We start from the raw sequence: 19,608 nt of genomic DNA, 5'->3' as shown, positions 1-19,608 counted from the left end.
TCCTCCTACATGAACTTCAAGTAGCGGTCTGCATCTTGAGGGGGTCCTCATACATGAACTGCAAGTGGTCACAACCCCCCCCCCGGAAATCATCCAACAACAGACTAGGCTGGATAAGCAGGGGTGGGGCCCAGCGGGCTGCAGTGCTGGAGAGAGAGTTGCTCATAAACCTTACTTTATCCCGGTCAGTAGGGAAGTCCACCGCTTTCAGGCTGATGAAGAGCTGGCATTTTCCCAAAATGCTGGAAACAAGTCTTGATTGTCATCAAATTTATCTGGCACCATTACTGGGCATTTCTGACGGGGTTGTGGAGCAGCAGGAACTTGAAACTGAGCAATTTATGCTGCCAGCAATGACAGCTGTTGGGAGAGCTGGGCATTCTCTGCACATAACTGCTTCATGGTAGTAGGGGTTATGGGCTGCAGGCAAACTGTTCTGACCCAGCCTTCACAAGTGCTACTCAACAGCTTAACAAGGCATTTATGGAATAAACTCCAGATAACAAGTCCTTAGATGTTGAAACAAATAGTAGCAGTCTCTGCTCCCACTTTGTGGAGATAAGTACAAAGTCTCTGAGTTCCCAGCAGGAAGGCTCAATTAGCAATTCAACCCAAATACAAAGAATTGGCAAAGAATCCTGGCAAAAGAAATCTGAGAAAGGAACAAGATACTGGAGCATGAATGGTTGCCTGTGGCAACTGGCACCTCCCACACCTCTCCTCTTTATACCCAAGCCAGGGTGTGGCTTCTTAGAGTCTCTTACTTTCCCTGGAGAGCCGCCCCACTCCCTTCCAGTGTCCTGTATCCTCTCCTCTCTGCACATACGTGCATCTGGAAAGGCTCCAGCTGTTCCTTCTCTTCACTCAGTTCAGGTCCCCAACACAGCTGTCTCTCTGCCTGAGTGTAAGTAGATGGGCCCGGCTCCACATCTGGCTCTGAGTCTTCTTGCTCTTCAGAGCCTTCTGCAGAGTCCGATATGAACCTAGGCACGGCTTCCCCCTCATCCAATTCATCTGACTTGGCTGTTGGATCCGCTGGCAATCGAGGAACCACAACAGACCTTATCCAGTAATGAGGCTAGAGTCAGGATTGTCACCTGGCTCTGGAAGGCACCGCAGCCCGCTGAATGGTGACCCTGCACAACTCCAATGCCCCAGAACTCTGGAACTGTCGGCCCTGAGGAGATGTTTCAAAGACTATCTGGCCAATTGGAAGGCGCAGGACTGCATAAAGACAGTGAGGAAGGGACACCACCCTATAGCTGAATACATAGAGGAGTTCTGGGACCTGGCATGTCACCTTAACTGGCCTGAAGACATGTTAGTGAGCTGCTTCCAGGATGGGCTAAATGATGATCTATATAATGCCTGCATCACTTGCAGAGCCCAGATCCACCTACATGGCTGATGCATCCTGGTGGAAGAAGCAAAGATGAACCAGAATTGCAACCCATACTGGTTGGGCAAAATCTGCAAGAAAGCTCCACCAGAAAAGAAAGGGAAGATAACCAAACCTGTAGCAGCTCGACCACGCTCAACCGCTTGTTTCAAATGTGGCAGGGAGGGCCACTGCACACTGAAATGCTGCACGAAAGCCCCAGCAAAGAAGGGAGACAGGCTGTCCAGAGGGAGGCCAACAAAAACAACGCAATGCCCAAGGGCATAGCCCTGAAGACTGGGTAGGTCATGGAGTTCCACCCAACTCCAAAGCCAGGAGGGGGAACTCCGACACCACAGGGAGATGAACCAGGGACACCCAAAAGCGACAATGACGATCCCTTGGTAAGTGGGCCAATTGCACCAATCACAATGCCAATAGAACTGTTAATCTCAGTCAAGGAAGAAAAGGTGGCCCTAAATGCCCTACTAGACTTGGGGTACACCAGGTGCTAATTACCCCAACCTTGGTGGGGAAACTAAAAGTCTGACTGAGGAGGCTAAAGAACCCAATTGCCCTCTGCCAACTCGATGGGTCCATTGCAGGGGGCATCCTGGCCAGTTTTTTCACTTTACACCTGGGGTCTTAGCATGGGGAGCCACTCCGAGACTTTAACTTCATAGTGGTGCCTTGTATGGATTGGCTCCTCATTCTAGGGTTGACATGGCTGAAAAAAAATGGAACCTGCAGATAGATTGGCAGGAAGACAACTTGAGATTTCCAAAAGAGTGGAAGCCACAGTGGAGAGAAACCAGAGTGACAAGAGGAAGCCAGACCGAACTTCCGGTGGCTGCGTTGGTGTTGATAGCACTGTTTTACAGCTGCCTCTCCCAGGAGTTCATAAAAGCCGGTTAAACAGCGATGACCAGCTGTTTTATGGCCTGAAACCTTCTTCCCGGGTGAAGGGAAGAAGGTGAGCTTTCTCCTGGATAGGAGTTGAACCTCACCAACCTCCCAGGGATTTTTTCTCGGGAGGTGAAGTGTGAGAGATCCTCCAAAGTCCGGGTGTTGCTCCATTTCCTGGGATGCCTTTGTTCTCCGAGAACGAAGCCAGACGCTGCCTCCACTGCTGCTCTCCTAATGAAAACTGTAAGTGACTTTTAAAGCAGACAGAGCTCTCAAGAGAACAATGACTGGATTTTACTTCTAACTTAACTCAGGGAGAACTAACATCTTCTCCTGTTATTATCTGAATAAATTGCTGGAGCAAGAAATATGGCGGAGGAATATTGTTTCTTTGTTGCTCTTCTTGTTTGAACACTTTCATTTTCTACTTTTTATTGATCGAGCTTTATCAACGTAATGGACTTGATTTGTTTAAGAGAATTCTTTTTTTTAAGGAGTAAACTTTTTTTGCTGTTCTTGCTCTTTTTACTTTTACTAGTTTTTAATTCTTTTTTTTAAAAAAAACTTTTTTTTTCTTTGTTAAAATGGCCTCAAAACGTCCTGGACCTGCTTCTCTTCCTAAAGTTGCAACTCCTTCTTCAGTAACTCAGACTGTACAACAACAACCCAGACCTAAACTTTCTCCACCCTCACCACCACCGCAGTCAATAACACTTAAAGATTTGCAAGATGCTTTGGAGAACATTTATGAGAAAACTATACAAAAGACAGCAGAACCTATTGAGAAAAAAAATGATCAGATGAGAGTAGATATTATTTCTGCACTGAAGGGGCTTGCTGGACTTGTAGAAAAAATTGATGACAGGGTGGATGAAGTGGTGGGGAAGGTTGAAATACTACAGGATAGAGTTGATAAAATAGAAGATAATGCAGACAATGTTCAGGATGAGATTTTAATGTCACAATATAGAGAGATGGAGTTCGCTTTGAGAATAAGGGGCTTGAAGGAGAATCTTCAAGAGAATTTGAAGGAAGAAATTGCAATTGAATTGGCTTCTATTTTGGAATGCGACCCTGAAACAATGCTGAGAGATATAGAAAAGATTTTTAGAGTTAATTCATGGGTCGCAAAACAGAGGAAGCTACCAAGGGATGTGGTGGTTTATTTTGCTAGAAGATCATTGCAGAATGAAATTATTCAGGCTTTTTATAAGCACAGATTTCAGATTGCAACTCAAGATGTGATAATCTTAAAAGAAATACCTTCAAAAATCCTTAGGAGAAGGAGAAATTTTTGCTTTTTTGGCAGATGAACTTAAAAAACAACAAATTCAATTCAGATGGGATATTCCTGTGGGGATAGTGGTGACTTATCTTGGCTTATGTTATCGTCTTAATACAATTTCTAAAGCAAAAGATTTTTATATGACTGTGTTAAAAGCAGAGTCACCACCATCTCCAAGATCAAAAAAAGATGAGAGCAAGGCAGAAACACAATCTGATGTAGGCTTAAAGCCACGCCCAGGAGAAGAGTTATTGGTTGAATCTATTCAATTAATTGATGACCCAAAACAACAGAGAATTACACGTGTTGCCTATAAACGTAGAGAAAGAGAACAACAACAGCAACAGCAACAGCAACAAAAGGTTGATGATGGATTACACTTTACTTCGGAGCCAGTGGGAGGAGCAAGGCAAAGAAGTCATCGACTGCAAGTCTAGAGGTTTTGTTCCAAAGGCTCCAACCTGCCAAGAATGGCAAAGCTTCTAACCTGGAATGTTAATGGGCTAAACACTCCACAGAAAAGAAAGAAAGTTTTTTACTATTTGAAACAACATAAAAATGATATTATTTGTTTGCAAGAGACTCATATTAATTCCAAGGATCAAAAATACTTGTTTAACCCTCGGCTTGGGGTACATTTTATAGCTCCTGCATTACAGAAAAAAGAAGGTGTAGTTATATATGTAAGAAAAGAGCTTTCACCAAAATTAATTGACTTGGACTTACAAGGCAGATATGTTATTATTGATCTTTTAATAAATGATAATAGAATTCTTCTTGTTGGATTATATGCTCCCAATCAACAACAAAAACATTTTTACAAGATGATTCATCAGACACTAATTTCTTTGGATTATAAATCGGTTATTATGATGGGAGATTGGAATGGTGTTTTGGATCCAAGCAAAGATAAGAAGGGTTCTTTTAAAGTGTGTAACCAGGCTAGACTTCCGAAAACTTTTTTTGATTTAAAGGAAGATTTGGAACTCAGAGATATTTGGAGAGAACGTAACCCTCAGGAAAAAGATTTCACCTTTTTTTCAGACAGGCATCAATCTTATTCTAGAATTGATTTTTTTCTAGTTACTAATGATTTTTCTTTCAGAGTGAAGAATACTAAGATATTTTCTAGAATTTTTTCAGATCATAGTCCTGTATGGTTGCAAATTTCTTTGGATAAAGGGTCTAGAAGGTCTTGGAGGTTAAATGAGAATTTATTTAGATATGAAGAGAATATACAGAAATGTAGAGGTTATTTAAAAGAATTTTTCTCTTGATATATGAATAAGGGCACCTCGATGCCAATGGTTTGGGATTCCAGTAAAGCATACATGCGAGGGATTTTGATCTCTATGAATAATGCTCATAGACGTAAACAAACTGAGAAGTGTAAAGAGTTGGAAGATGAGATTAAATGTAAGGAAAAGATTTTATTATCAAATCCAATGGATAATAACTTGAAAGTGTCTATAACTCTGCTTAAGGAACAATTTAATATGTTAATAGCGGATCAGATGGCAATTAATTTGAGGTACATGAAGTATAATACATTTTGTAATGCAAATAAACCTGGTAGATGGTTGGCTTATCAATTACGTAAGAAGCAGAAATCAAGGATTATAAACAAAATATGTTATAAAGGCAAAGAGGTGTATCAACAAAATTTGATTAAAAAGGCTTTTTCAGATTTTTATTCTAAGTTATATACTAGTGAAGCTATACAAATCTCAGATGTAGAAAATTATTTACAACAAGCCAATTTTCCCAGACTTACGACTGATCAGCATGATGGAATTAATGCTGCAATTACTGCTGAAGAGATTACCTCTGCAATTAAACAATTAAAGGTTGGTAAGACGCCAGGTACTGATGGATTAACTGCAATTTATTACAAGATGCTATTGGAAGAAATGATAGAACCATTGAAGGAACCTTTTAATGACATTTTGCTGGGAGCAGAGTTACCTCCATCCTGGAAAAGGGCCTTCATATCATTGTTTCCAAAGGATGATCAGGACTTGTCCCAGCCTAGAAATTATAGGCCTATATCTTTGTTAAATACGGACTATAAGATTTTTGCAAAGATTTTGGCAAATAGATTAATGCAGGTTTTGAAACAACTGATTCATACTGATCAATCGGGATTTATAACGGGAAGATACATGAAAAATAATGTAAGACAATTGGTTAATATAATAGAATATTTGGATAAGAATAATCAAATTCCTGCTGCCTTAATATTTATAGATGTGGAGAAAGCTTTTGATCAATTAGATTGGAAATTTTTATTGAAAGTGGTAGAGGAAATGAATTTTGGAGATAAATTTTTGTGTGCTCTTGAAGCTGTATATCAGCAACAATCAGCACAAATTATAATTAATGGGGGATTAACAGAGCAATTTAAAATAGAAAAAGGTACTAGGCAAGGTTGTCCTTTATCCCCTTTATTATTTGTATTAACTATGGAAATCTTACTTATTAAAATTCGAGAATCCTCTAGATTAAAAGAAATAAAAATAAATAAGATTGATTATAGGTTGAAAGCTTTTGCTGATGATTTGGTGGTGACATTATCTTATCCAATAGATTTGGTTAATGAATTGGTTGAAATTTTAGCGCAGTATGGAAAGGTCTCTGGTTTTAAGGTGAATAAGAATAAAACTAAAATTTTACTTAAAAATGTGTCTATGAAGGGAAAAGATACTATAGCTGAAGCAACAGGTTATGATGTAGTTAATAAGGTTAAGTATTTAGGAGTATATATCACAATTGTATAAGAATAATTATGAACAATTGTGGATAAAGGTACAAAAAGATCTAAATGACTGGCAAAAACTACAATTATCTTTGTTGGGGAGAATTTCAGTAGTAAAGATGAATATTCTACCAAAGTTTCTTTTTTTATTTCAGATGTTACCCATTTTGAAAAAGGATGCAAATTTGGAAGAGTGGCAGAAGGGTATCAATAAATTTATATGGGGTGGCAAGAAACCAAGGGTTAAGTTTAAGATTTTACAAGATGCTAGAGAAAGAGGTGGACTTAAAGCACCTAATCTGAAATTATATTATGATGCGGCCATTTTAACTTTAGTAAGTGATTGGCTCAATTTAACAAACAAAAATATTTTGGTTCTTGAAGGCTGGGATTTATTATTTGGTTGGCATGCATATTTAGTTTTTGATAAGAAAGTAGATTGGGTGTTTAAGTCACATATTTTAAGAAATGCCATACTCCGTGTCTGGAGGAAGTATTATTATAAATTGAACTATAAAATACCCATTTGGGGGATTCCTGGACAGGCAATTCAAGGGGTTTCTAAAGGGGTGAATTTTGACAATATTTCCTATAAAGAGTTGCTCATTTGGTCAGGTATAGATTGGCAATTAAAGTCTTTTGATTTGTTAAGGCAGGAAAATATTTTACAATCATGGTTTCAATATTTACAAATAATGGAGAGATGGAGGGTATGAAGGTGGGAATTACTTTAACAGATGAAAACTTGGTAATTCAGATTAAAGATCAGAAATTTGCTCATATCAAAAGAATTTATAATGAGTTGATAAAATTGGATTCGGAAACAGAGTTAGTAAAAGATTGTATGATCAAATGGGCCCAGAATATACAGGAACCAATCTTAATGGATTCTTGGGTGATAATCTGGGTTAGAAATGTTAAATTTGTTGTTGTTGTTGTTAATTGCGAAATCGTGTCTGACCCATCGCGACCCCATGGACAACGTTCCTCCAGGTCTTCCTGTCCTATGTTAAATTTACTCAAGCACAAAATTTGAGGGAAAATTTTTATAAAATGTTTTATAGATGGCATTTGGATCCTAAAAAGTTATCTTGTATGTATCCGAATTTGCAACCCAAATGTTGGAGATGTGGTTCCTTGGATGCAACTTATTTTCATGTTTGGTGGACTTGCAAAAATATTAAAGCTTTTTGGATTATGATTTGGTGGAACATTCAAAAGGTTTTTAAAAGGAAAATTAAATTTACTCCCCAATTATTTCTTTTGGGTATTTTTGTGGATTTTGATGTTAAAGAAACTATTTTAATGCTGAATTTAATAACAGCAGCAAGACTATTGGTGGGTCAGTATTGGAAAAAAGATTCTCTGCCTTCTTTGGAAGAATGGGTATTCAAGGTTTCTAACTTAGCAGAAATGGCTAAAATTTCTGCTTACTTAAAGGACCATTCACAAAAGAGATCTGGAGAAGATGGATAGAATATATTTAGAAGAAGTATGGGACAACAAAGTTTCATTTATTTTATGAATAATGGATTTTTATTAAATTATGAATTCAAGTTTGCAGAGAGTTAAGGGTTATTAGGATTCCGGTTATTGTATAAGTAGTAAATTTAAGTTGACTATGTTTAGTTTTCTTTTTTCTTCTTCTTCTTTTTTGTAACCCTGTATTGAGCTCTGGGAAGTCGGGGGGGGAAGGGGGGGAGGGGGAAGGGGAGAGTATGGGTAGTATGTTCAATAGTTCAGATTTTGGTGATAGAGGATTGCTCGGGCATTTTCCCTCAGACCGCATCCGATTGAGAAAAGTAGAAAGATGGAGGAGAGAGGGAGGGGAGGAGAGGAGGAGGTAGAAGGAAGGGGGAAGTGAAGAGATGAGAGGGGGATGCGGTCTCGGGGGAAATGGGTGAGCAATGTCGGAATTTGTGTGTTGTATTTTAACTTCTTATGTATCTGAATTTTTTTTCTTATGATTGTAATGAAAATAAAATAATAAAAATTTAAAAAAAAAGAGGAAGCCAGACCAAGAAATGGCAGCAACAGTGAAAGATGAGGAGCTAAAAGGCATACCTAGGAAGTACTGTGATTTAGCTGAGGTGTTCAGCAAGATGGGTTCAGATGAACTCCCTTTTCACCAGCCCATGGACTGCTGTTGAGATTGTCCTGGTGCCAACTCCCAAAGTTGCAGCAGTTTATAGATTAAAAACCTGGCCAGGAGTTTCATACAGCCAGCGAGACCCCGAGTGGCAACCCCCGTATTGTTCCAGGAAAAGAAAGTTGGGTGTCATCATCTCTGTAGGGACTATAGAGGTCTTAATGCCATTTGTGTGGAAAATGTGTACCCCTTATCCCTCATAGACTAGACTAGACTAGACTAGAGCTGGAAGGGACCTTGGAGGTCTTCTAGTCCAGCCCCCCGCTCAAGCAGGAGAACCTATATCATCTCAGACTGTGACTGTCTAGTCTCTTCTTAAAAACCTACAGTGAAGGAGCACCCATGATTTCTGAAGGCAAGCTGTTCCACTGGTTAATTGTCCTCACTGTTAGAAAGTTTCTCCTTAATTCCAGGTTACTTCTCTCTTTGATCAGTTTCCAACCATTGTTTCTTGTCCTGCCCTCTGATGCTTTGGAGAATAATTTGACCCCCTCTTCTTTGTGGAAGCCTCTCAAATACTGGAATACTACTATCATGTCTCCCCTATGTCTTCTTGTCTTTAGACTAGCCAAACCCAAGTCCTGCAGCTGTTCTTCATATGTTTTAGTCTTTGATCATCTTAGTTGCGCTTCTCTGAACTTTTTCCAAGGTCTCAACATCTTTTTTGTAGTATGGTGACCAAAATTGGTTGCAGTATTCTAGGTGTGGTCTCACTAGGGTTTTATAAAGCGGTACTAATATTTCATGTGATCTTGATTCTATGCCTCTGTTTATACAACCCCAGATTGTATTAGCTTTTTTGGCTGCAGCTGCACATTGCTGGCTCATAGTCAACTCATCGTCCACTAAGACTACAAGGTCCCTCTCACAGTTACTGTTTTTGAGCCAGGTCTCACCTAATCTGTACTTATATCTTTGATTTTTCCTGCCTAAATGTAAAACTTTGCTTTTCTCCATTTTAAAACTCATTTTGTTGGATAGGGCCCATTGTTCCAGTTTGTCAAGATCTTGAATCCTGAGCTTGTCTTCTGGGGTGTTAACTATTCCTACCACTTTAGTGCAAATTAGATGAGTTCCCCTTCTATTCCCTCATTTAAGTCATTGATAAAGATATTGAAGGATACTGAGTTTAAGACTCAGTACTTTCCATGTGGTTGAAGTACTAATGAGGACTACTCATTGAGTACGGTTTGTCAGCCAACTACAAATCCATCTGATGTTGATGTTGTCTATTCCACCTTTTTCTAGCTTACTAAGCAATAGATTGCGACTTATTTTGTTAAATACTTTACTGAAATCTAAGTACATCCACAGTGTTTCGCTGGTCTACTAATTTGGTCACTTTATCAAAGAATGAAATAAGATTGGTTTGGCATGATCTGTTTTTAACAAATCCATGCTGGCTACCAGTTATAACTTTGTTTGCTTCTAGTTGTTCACAGATCTATTTGTTGATTATCTTTTCCAGAATATTCCCAGGTATTGATGTTAGACTAATTGGTCTTTAGTTTCCTGGGTCCGTTTTTTCCCCCTTTCTTGAAGATGTGAACCACATCAGCCCTTTTCCATTCCTCAGGTACTTCCCCGGTGCTCCAGGATTTTTGAAAGATGTGGTGCAATGGTTCTGAGATAACATTTGCCAGCTCCTTCAGAATTCTGGGATATAATAGGTCGGGTCCTGGTGATTTATATTCATCAAGGTCAGATAGGTGTTCTCTTATCATTTTCTTGCTTATTTTAATTTTTGTTTTTATTTTGTCTTTTGCAGTTTTTTTATATGTTGTGCTATAATTTCTTTTTGTGTGAAGACTGATGCAAGGAATGAGTTAAACAGATCTGCTTTCTCCCTATTGCTTGTTACTTCCTTGCCATATTCTCTCTTTAGTGGACCTACAGTTTCCTTGAATTTTTTCTTGTAATTAATATGTTGACAAAACTTTTTTTTTATTAACCTTGGTTTCTGTTTCACATCTTTGTTCATTCTGAGCCTTTGCTTTCCTGACTTCATCTTTGTTCTGGCTGTCTGCTGATAATCAGCCTTAGTATTATGTCCCTCTTTCAATTTTTTGTACTTGTCCTTTTTGTCGTTCAGTTTGTCCAAGAGATATTTGTGCAGCCATTCTGGTTTCTTATTGACTTTCTTGTTTTTCTTTTTCACTGGTATTGTGCTGGATTGGGCTTTTGTGATAGCATTTTTCAGAGTTTCCCATGCTTCTTCAGTTGTTTTCCCCATTAGGATTTTCATCCATGAATCTTTCCTAGGTTATCTCTGAGTTCGTTAAAATCAGCTCTTTTGAAGTCTAAGACATTAGTTGAATTATTTTCTATTGCTTGTGTTTGCATTATTGAATTCCAGTATGATGTGGTCACTTTCCCCCAAGACAACTTCAACTCCCTCTATCACCGTAAGGACCCACCCCACTTTGCATCTTAAGAAGACAGAACTCTTGGAATAATTCTTCCAACAGGAATCCTTTATTAAGAGAAAATGGTTGCAGGTGTTCTAGACAGGACTTGGGGTTCAAGCTCTCCCATTCGAGGTTTTAAGGGGTTCCTCAGTAGTCCCACCCAGTCACCCCCCTCTTCCAGTGACAGTTTCAGGCATCACAATCCCATCCCTTTTTTCCTTTCTGCCGGCTGGATGGAGACTTCAGATAAACTACATGAAAGGTAAATAGCCTCCTTTGTTACGATGAGGCCTTTTGGTGCTATCCACATTCAAACCCTTTGAAGTTGTACTGAAGGAAGTGAGGGCCATAAAGCCCCTTTGTTCACCCCCCTCTCTTTCTTTATGACAGAATCCAGAGAGGGCAGAAATGGGGTTTTCTATAATTGATAACTGGAGATGAAGTATAATTGGATTCTGACAATCACTTCTTCTCTATTAGTAAGAATAGGGCTATGAAAGTCATGCTAGCCCACTTGCCAAGGGAAAAGTATTTTCTAAACTGGACTTGTGAGAGACTGGTTAGAATTAAAGAGGGAGACAAGTGGAGGACTGCTTTCAACTGTCCCCTAGGTTGCTTCCAATTTAAACTCCTCCCCTTCAGACTACAGGGAGCCCCTGCTGAGTTCATGCAGCTGATAAATGAGGTGCTAAATGAGCACCTATATGAAGGTGTACCTGGATGATATTTTAATATACACCGAAACGAAAGCTGAACACGTGAAATTGGTCAGAACAGTCTTAAACAAGCTCTGTGAAGCCAAGCTATATGCTAAACTCTCCAAATACAAACTCCACTAGGAGAAAATTGACTACCTAAGCTACTAGATCTCGCATGAGGGGCTGGAAATGGATCCAGAAAAGATGCATGCCATTTTAGAAGGGGAAACCCCGCACACCAGGAAACAGTTGCAGAGCTTCCTGGACTTCACCAACTTCTATAGGCAATTTATCCCCTTTTGCACAAATCGCCCTCCCCATCAGAAACTTGCTGAAGACCAAAGGGGCAGGGTATAAACTGAAGCCCAATCAGCCATTAAAATGGACCATGGAATGTCAAGCCACATTCAAAAAACTAAAGAGGCTTTTCTCCATGGAGCTGGTGTTGAGACACCCAGACTCAGAGAAATGATTTGTCATTCAGGCTGATGCTAGTGATGTGGCTGTAGGTGCAGTCCTATTCCAAGAAAATGAAAAGGGGTAACTATAGCCCTGTGCTTACACCTCCAAGACAGAACAATGTTGGGCAGTGTAGGAAAAGGAGGCTTATGCTGTGAGATGGACCCTTCTCACATGAGGACATTTCTCAGAAGGGAGTAAAACCCCTTTCCAGGTTTGGACTGACCATAAAAATCTGGAAGTGCTGAAAACTCCGATGAAGTTGTCCCCTAAGCAGGCACGGTGGGCCCAACACTTCCAACACTTCAATTTATCCTCTGCTATTTGCTAGGAGGAAGGAACTTTTTAGCAGATACTGTGTCAAGATTGCCATAATACAATAGTGTAAAAACAGAAGTAGTTAAATCTATGCTCCCTGAGTAATAGTTAACCACACCGGTAAGCACCCCGTCATTGGACACCACTGCTAATCAAAGTTTAAACAAGCCTTAGAGAAGGATGACTGGTTCCTCAGTCACAAAAACCTCTACTCCATGCGGGAGGGACTGGCATGGGTAGGAGATAAGCTATACAACCCAGCTATCCAGAGACTAAAGGTTATACAAACCTGCCATGATTCAAAGACGGCTGGGCATTTTGGATTTGTAAAAACCCCACACCTACTGAAGAGATAGTTTTGGTGGCCCTCCATCAGAAAGGACGTAGAGAGTTATGTGGCCAGCTGTCCCACCTGCACGGCAGCAAAGCAAAGGCAAAGGAAAATGCCTGGCCTGTTGTAGCCAGTTGCAAGCCCTTCAGCACCCTGGAGAGAGATCTCTATGGACTTTATGGTGGAATTGCCCAAAATTTGGGTATAATTAACACCGTTATTTGGGTGGTGACTGACCTGTTTTTCAAGCAGGTCCATTTCATCCATTGTCAGAAGATCCCGATCACCAACATTCTAGCAAAACTATTCCTGCAGCATATTTATCACTTGCATGGTGCCCCATAACATATAATTTTGGACAGGGGAGTCCACCTACAATTTAGGGAGGGTCTTTTTGGACCTTTTTTAAAAAAAAATATGTTCTATTGATTTTTAACATAATCACCATGCTGCTGGGTTAGTATTTAAAAATGATCAATAACAATTAATTTCTCTAATTCTATAGTCCATATAATGGCTTTGCTTGATTTTCTCTTCTTCCAATAATATTCTCTTTTGCCAACCTTAAATTAATTCAGTTCTTATTTGAATAAATGACAATTAAATATAGACATTTTTCTCATGTTTCTGCAAATAATAACTACATCAATATAAAGCTTCTTTTCTAATTGCCTAGTCATAAAGCCTGTTTACAGAATTCTTATTTAAATTTGTTTTCCCCACAATATTCAAAGCATTCTTACTGGTTAAGATTTTCTGAAAATTAGTTACACTTTAAGTATTTAAGTCTTTTTTCTCATATAAGCCATCCCAATACTTTTACATTTCTCATATTTAAAAAAAACCAAAGGAAACATTTCTTTTACATAAACCATCCCAATATTTTTATATTTCTCATGTCAAAAAACAAAACACAAAGGAAAAAAGAAAGAAAAATACTAGATTACCTGAGGGGTTTATCCCTCTTAAACTAATCTTCATTTATATCCAAAATCTTTCTATTTCTTTAACCATATTCAGACAGATGTTTAATTTTTAAATATTCCTTCTGGTAAATCCCATCATCTAATTTCTTAATTCTCACTTTAGCATTTTCTTTTTTTGGCCAAACATCTTTCCTGATCAATATGCTTCACTGAATCAAAAAATCTTTCCATAATCTTAAAAGCAGGGAGCTTCCAGTTTTGTGCAGTAGAGCAACAGCCAATGGATTGCGGAGCTCCGCACCCCACAGCCAATTTCTGCCTGCTAAAGGGGCCTGAAGTTGCTCCACAGAGGCAACAAAGAAGGAAGGAAGTCCCGCCAATTGCAGAGAGATGGCAGTGAATCCCATCAGCTTAGGAAAAACCCTCCAGAAACCAGCAGGAGAAAGGCTAGCTTAACTTCAGAGTCTAGCCCAAGCTACAAGCAGCCAAAGCCCAAAAGCACTACTTATAGTCACTAAGCTGACTATAAATGTGTTTGGAAGCGGGTAAGAACAATGATTTTCTCTCTCCTATTTGGAAATTGAAGAAGAAAAACCCCAAGAAGCAAAAAGCCTCCAAAAGTGAGAAGGAGGAGGACTTTTGTCCCATCCCCTTGCAGACAGAAGCGGCGAATTAAACCTTTCTGTATAAACAGAAATATATTGAAATGAAAAGAATATAAGACTTAATTTGGACAAGTTTGAAATCCGTGGAATCTGTTAAGATTTTCCTTTTATATCATGAAAATAGAAGTAAACAGTTGTCTATTACTGATTGGTGCTGACATCTAATGGTGGATGAAAATATACAACAGTAGTTGCTTTATTACAGGGACTGGCAAAGCCCAGGAAAAGATAACTTGGTTTTGGTGACCTTCAATGTCAGAGAACAGCTGTGACAAAAAAGAAAGAACAGGTTAAGGAGACCATGTTAATTTGGAGTAGGGATTTTGGTTTTAGTATCAACCTACATATTTAGCAAGAACTGTGGGAAAGGAATAGGAAACTCACTTTAGCTACCTCATATAAGGAAAATCTTTACAAGATGTTTTATAGATGGCATTTCCCACCCGTAAGGTTAGCCAAAATGGGTTCAAACATTTCACCCCTATGCTGGAAATGTAAAACAGCATTAGGTTCATACTACCATATGTGATGGGAATGCCCAAAGATCCGTGAGTATTGGAACAGGACACGAAACTGGTTGAGGGATATACTAACACTGGACTTAGAGTTAAAACCTGAACTCTTCTTGTTGGGAATTATGACAGAAAAATATGACAAGGGAACAATCTACCTGCTGCTACACATCCTGACTGCAGCTAGGCTTGCTTTAGCGCAAAAATGGAAGAGCAAGGAAATTCCCACAGAGGAAGAGTTAATACATAAAATATTAGCATGTGCGGAAATGGACAGGCTCACAATGATATTAAAAGATAAATGTGGATCAGTTTATTATGAAACCTGGGATAAATTTAACCACTGGAGGAATTTGAAGAGGACAGTCAGGATTAAAGATGAATGTTAAGATAGAAATATATGTTGTTTTAGAACAAGTATTGTATATAAAACTTAGATGTATATGTAGAGATGAAGAATTGATTGTAAAAAGTGGAATAATCTGATAAGAATGTATATACTGGAATGTCACATCAAATCCAATGTTTGTTTGTTTTTAACTGTATTATAAATAAAATTTGTAAAAAAAAAGAAAGAAAATATTTTGAACTATTTACAAAATGAGAATTATAAACTCTAAAACAAGAATTGACCTTTCTGGATTACAAATACCAACTCAACTGTTACTCTAAAGCTGTCCGCAGAGAAAGGAAAACCCTGATTTTTAGCTATCATGGAAAACCAGAGCTCTGCAGAAAGAATATACCAAGAAAAAACAAATACTTTCCCGAAGGAGATCTATGCTATGTTACAACTAATCCAAACAACAATGATCTCAAATCACGAGGAAATTAAAAATAACTTTAAAAATATAAATGAACACATCTCCAATTTAACTTTGCAACACAAAAATTCTCAGAAAATAAAAACAGTGAGCAGAAAAAACAGACAACTGAATACTAGACAGAGAAGAAAGATTTCAAGATGGAACTTAACAATAGAAGAAAGTATGACTTAGATGGAAAAAACTTACAGGAAAAGACATGGAAAAGGTAACCTATATCCTAAGATTACAAAATAAGTTTGAGGGCAAGAAAAAAGATTTGACAAAATAGATTCTGTTAAGAGAACTGCAAGAACTTAAGAGACAAAAAATGATAAATAAAATCCAGAAAGAAAGAAAGAAAGGAAAAGATTCTCAATGAATATGAAGGGGCGAAACTTTCCTATAAAACATCTTACCTGTTTTGCGTTTTCTACCTTTTTGGAACCTTAGGGCAGGACTTTTCAACCAGTGCTATGCGTACCACTGGTGGTATGTTGGCACCTGGTAGGTGGTACATGTATGACGGGTTGAAAAAGCACTGTAAAAAATGTAAAAAATAAAGTATAAAAGTGGGTGAGGTTAGGGTTAGGGTTAGGGTAAAGTCAGCTAGAGTTGTGTGAGGTGTTGCCTGGGTTCTGCTGCATGTAGACCATGCAGTCTTTAGGTGGAGATTCAACTGGAGCTGCATGAGGTGTTGCCTGGGTTCTGCTGAGAGCCCAGGATTTGTGCATACAGCTGCAGTTGATTGGCGGAGGCAGCCTTGGGGGTGGCAGACAGAGATTCAGCTGGAACTGCATGAGGTGTTGCCTGGGTCCTGCTGAGAGCCCAGGATCAGTGCATTCAGCTCCAGCTGATTGGCAGCAGCCTTGGGGGTGGCAGGTAATCCCACACAGTCTTCAGGCAGAGATTCAACTGGAGCTGTGTGAGGTGTTGCCTGGTTCTACTGAGAGCCTAGGATCAGCACATGCAGCTCCAGCTGATAGGTGCTTCCAGTGCACACAGAAGAGAAAAGCAGGTGAGGGAGAGAGAGGAGATTTTAGCAGGAGAGGGAGAGAAAAAAAGACAATGGGAGGGGAAAGAAAGTGCAGCCTTGAGGACAGCAGTCAGCTGGAGGTGCACTGAAGAGAAAGGGGGGGAGAGGAGATGATATAAAAGGAGGAGGGGAAAGAAAGTATATAAAAGAAGGAAGCAGAAAAGAGAGGATATAAAAGGAGGGAAGAGAAAGGATATAAAAGAAGTGGAGAGAAAGGATATAAAAGGAGGGAAGAGAAGATATAAAAGAAGGGGGAGAGAGTAGAGAAGATATAAAAGAAGGAGAGAGAAAGGATATAAAAGAAAGGGCCTGAGTTCTAGTCATCATCCCCAAACGAATGGTGAAACAGAATGAACAAACTCAGTATTAGAGCAGTACTTGCAATGTTTTATCAACTACCAGCAAGATAATTGAACCAACCTCCTGCCATTAGCGGAAGTGGCATATAACAATACTGTCCATTCCTGCACTGGCTTTACCCCTTTCCAAATAGACACAGGACAAGTATTCAATCCCATGCCTGAATTACCAGAGGAGGAACCCACCATCCCTTCCCTTAAGGAATAGATTAAGCAGCTACAAAATACCTGACCAGTAGTCAGAAAAGCACTAGCTGAAGCCAGGGCAGCTTATAAAGCTCAAGCAGACAAAAAGAGAATGGAACCCAAACCATTCCACATAGGGGACAAAGTATACCTGTTCATTAGTTTCTTGTAGTCCCTAGAGCCATCAAAGAAACTAGGGCCAAAATATCAAACGTATCATAAACCCAGTTACAGTAGAATTGGAGCTCTCCAAAACTCTGAGGCAAATTCACCCTGTATTCCACTTCAGCCTGTTAAAATCTGAAATAACCTCACCTTTATGGCCAGCAGTTCCCCCCAGCACCAATGCCCATCATGGTAGAAGGTGAGCAACATTTTGAGATTAAGGAGATTCTAGACTCCCGTAAATATAATGGCATGGCTCAATTTTTAGAGGCCCGGAAAGACCTCCCAGCATCCCAAAATGAATGGGTTCACAAAAAACATGTTAGAGTTCCCAGGTTGCTCAAATAGTTTCATGCGCTTCATCCAGACAAACCTGACTAACATCTTTTCTTTTGTTTTCTCCCATTTTATTATTTTGTGTATTCTCCAGGTGGCTTTCTCCTTCTTTTAGGGGCTCTGCCATTCTAGTGGAGGGGGAGGTTTCACTTGTTTGGGAGAGGGATAGTGGATATATTTCTTTTACTTTATTCTCTCTGTTTTTGATATATCCCTTTTGGTGTGAAGAAGGGGAAGCAATGTGCCAGGGCCCATCTGCCTTATCTCTGCTCTGTTGTAAAGGCTATGCCTGGGAACCGTCTCTTATCGCTCTGGTTCCCATAACAACTTTGCACCTGTGGACTGATTGGAAATGAACTGGACAGTTGGGCTCTAGGGAGGAGTTTAAAAAGGGATATTTTAATGTAGTGTTCTGTATGGGAATTCTTTAGATCTTGCCTTGGCTTTCTTCTTTCACTGACTCCAAATAAAAGTTCCTGTTTGAAACAATGCTTGTTTCAAGAGTTCTGCTTTCTTGGGAACAATAGATGAGGCATATACTGAAACTGCTCATGATTCCTAGAATCTCAGCATAACTATAGACCTACATATTGGTAAAGTTTGAATTAGATTATAGACTGAACAGACCTAAACCCTGAAAATTCATCAAAAAGTAAGAGATAAATTAAGAAATTCTCAGTATAGGAACTTATTCTGGGGCAATAGATATTTCTTCAATATAAACATTTATACTTGTTTCACCCATCTCAAAGCTTTGTTTTTTCATTCTAGCTTTATTTCTCTTGTTTTTAGACAACTAGAAGTCAAAATTTCCATTAATCTATTATAAATTAATCAGGGATTTTTTAAAAAAAATTTTTTTTATCTGTATATCCCACTCTAATGTGTAGTACTTTGATCTGGTCATCAGATGAAAGAAATCCTCCACCATATTATTAACCCCCCCCCCAGAAAGAAAAATACCTAAAACAAACAAGAAAGTTCCTTCTCCATACCATAAAATTAATCATCAGGGACATTTCATTCTAATGTTTTCTCTAAAAAGTTATGGTTAAGGAGTTTTATGTATACAGAAAAATATTTGATCATATGAGCCTGCAAACTAAGTAGTATAACTTATCTGCTGGTTTTTAACTTCAAAGATAATTTGGCCTGTAAGAGATAAAATCTTCTTCATGAAAGAATATGCAGAGAAAAATTTGCTACATTGCACAAAGTAATGGAATTACTAAAAATGTCTGAAGAAGGATTGTCATCAAAGAACTCCAGTTTAGGCCTGAACCAGGATTAGTCATAGCAGTTTTTACTTTATTTTGATTTGCATCAAAATATAGGTAGTCCTCAAGTTACGAGTGTAATAGAGCCTGCCCATTCCATTCATAACTTGAAAACTCATGGGAGTGAATCTTGTACCTTGAACGAGGTCAATCCCTACCTTGTTAAGAGACACACAGCTCATTAAGTGAACATGAGGTATCTCAGGGTAGTGATGGAACAGGCCCTCAAGGCTTCCCTGACCCACTAAGATACTTCATGCTTCCCCCTCCCTTCCTGCCGCGCTGGAGTCACCTTGAAAAGATCTGTCTCCTCTCTGCCACAGTTCCTGCTGCCACCTGGATCTGAGGCCAGGGGACACTTCCATGGTCCTCTGGCAGCTCAATCCAGGCGTCAGCCTCAGATGGATGGCAGTAACCTGGAGAAGGTCTCCCACATGGAGGGAGGGAATGACCAGGATGAATGTTACAGAGCCTCTGCAGTTGTTTGTAAGGGCAAATGACTGCCATGGTGCTGCAATATTCATAATTTTGGGACTTCCTCATAAGCACTAGGGAGCATAATTTTGAATGAGTATAAGTGAACATTCGTAACTTGGGGATTTTCTGTATTTACTTTTCAGAGTATCCTTCTGTTACCAGTGAGATTTTTTAGTAGT

The 19,608-nt window shown here is 39.1% G+C and overlaps 1 long non-coding RNA gene across 4 annotated transcripts in view; it reads right to left on the bottom strand.

The window, feature by feature from the left end:
• The window catches only part of LOC120312771, a 55,479-nt gene that overhangs the window by 13,195 nt on the left and 22,676 nt on the right, over positions 1–19,608 (bottom strand). For all 4 annotated transcript variants that reach the window (XR_005557961.1, XR_005557959.1, XR_005557960.1 and 1 more), the window contains one exon: positions 16,013–16,134. This is a non-coding gene — a long non-coding RNA (uncharacterized LOC120312771). The remainder of the gene's footprint in view (positions 1–16,012; positions 16,135–19,608) is intronic.

The sequence above is a fragment of the Crotalus tigris genome, unplaced genomic scaffold, assembly GCF_016545835.1.
Source record: "Crotalus tigris isolate CLP2741 ecotype Arizona unplaced genomic scaffold, ASM1654583v1 scf7180000018540.1288718, whole genome shotgun sequence".
In the NCBI taxonomy this organism is placed as follows: Eukaryota; Metazoa; Chordata; class Lepidosauria; order Squamata; family Viperidae; genus Crotalus; species Crotalus tigris.
The sequence above is the reverse complement of the archived record's forward strand: the minus strand, read 5'-3'. Positions and strand labels throughout refer to the sequence as shown.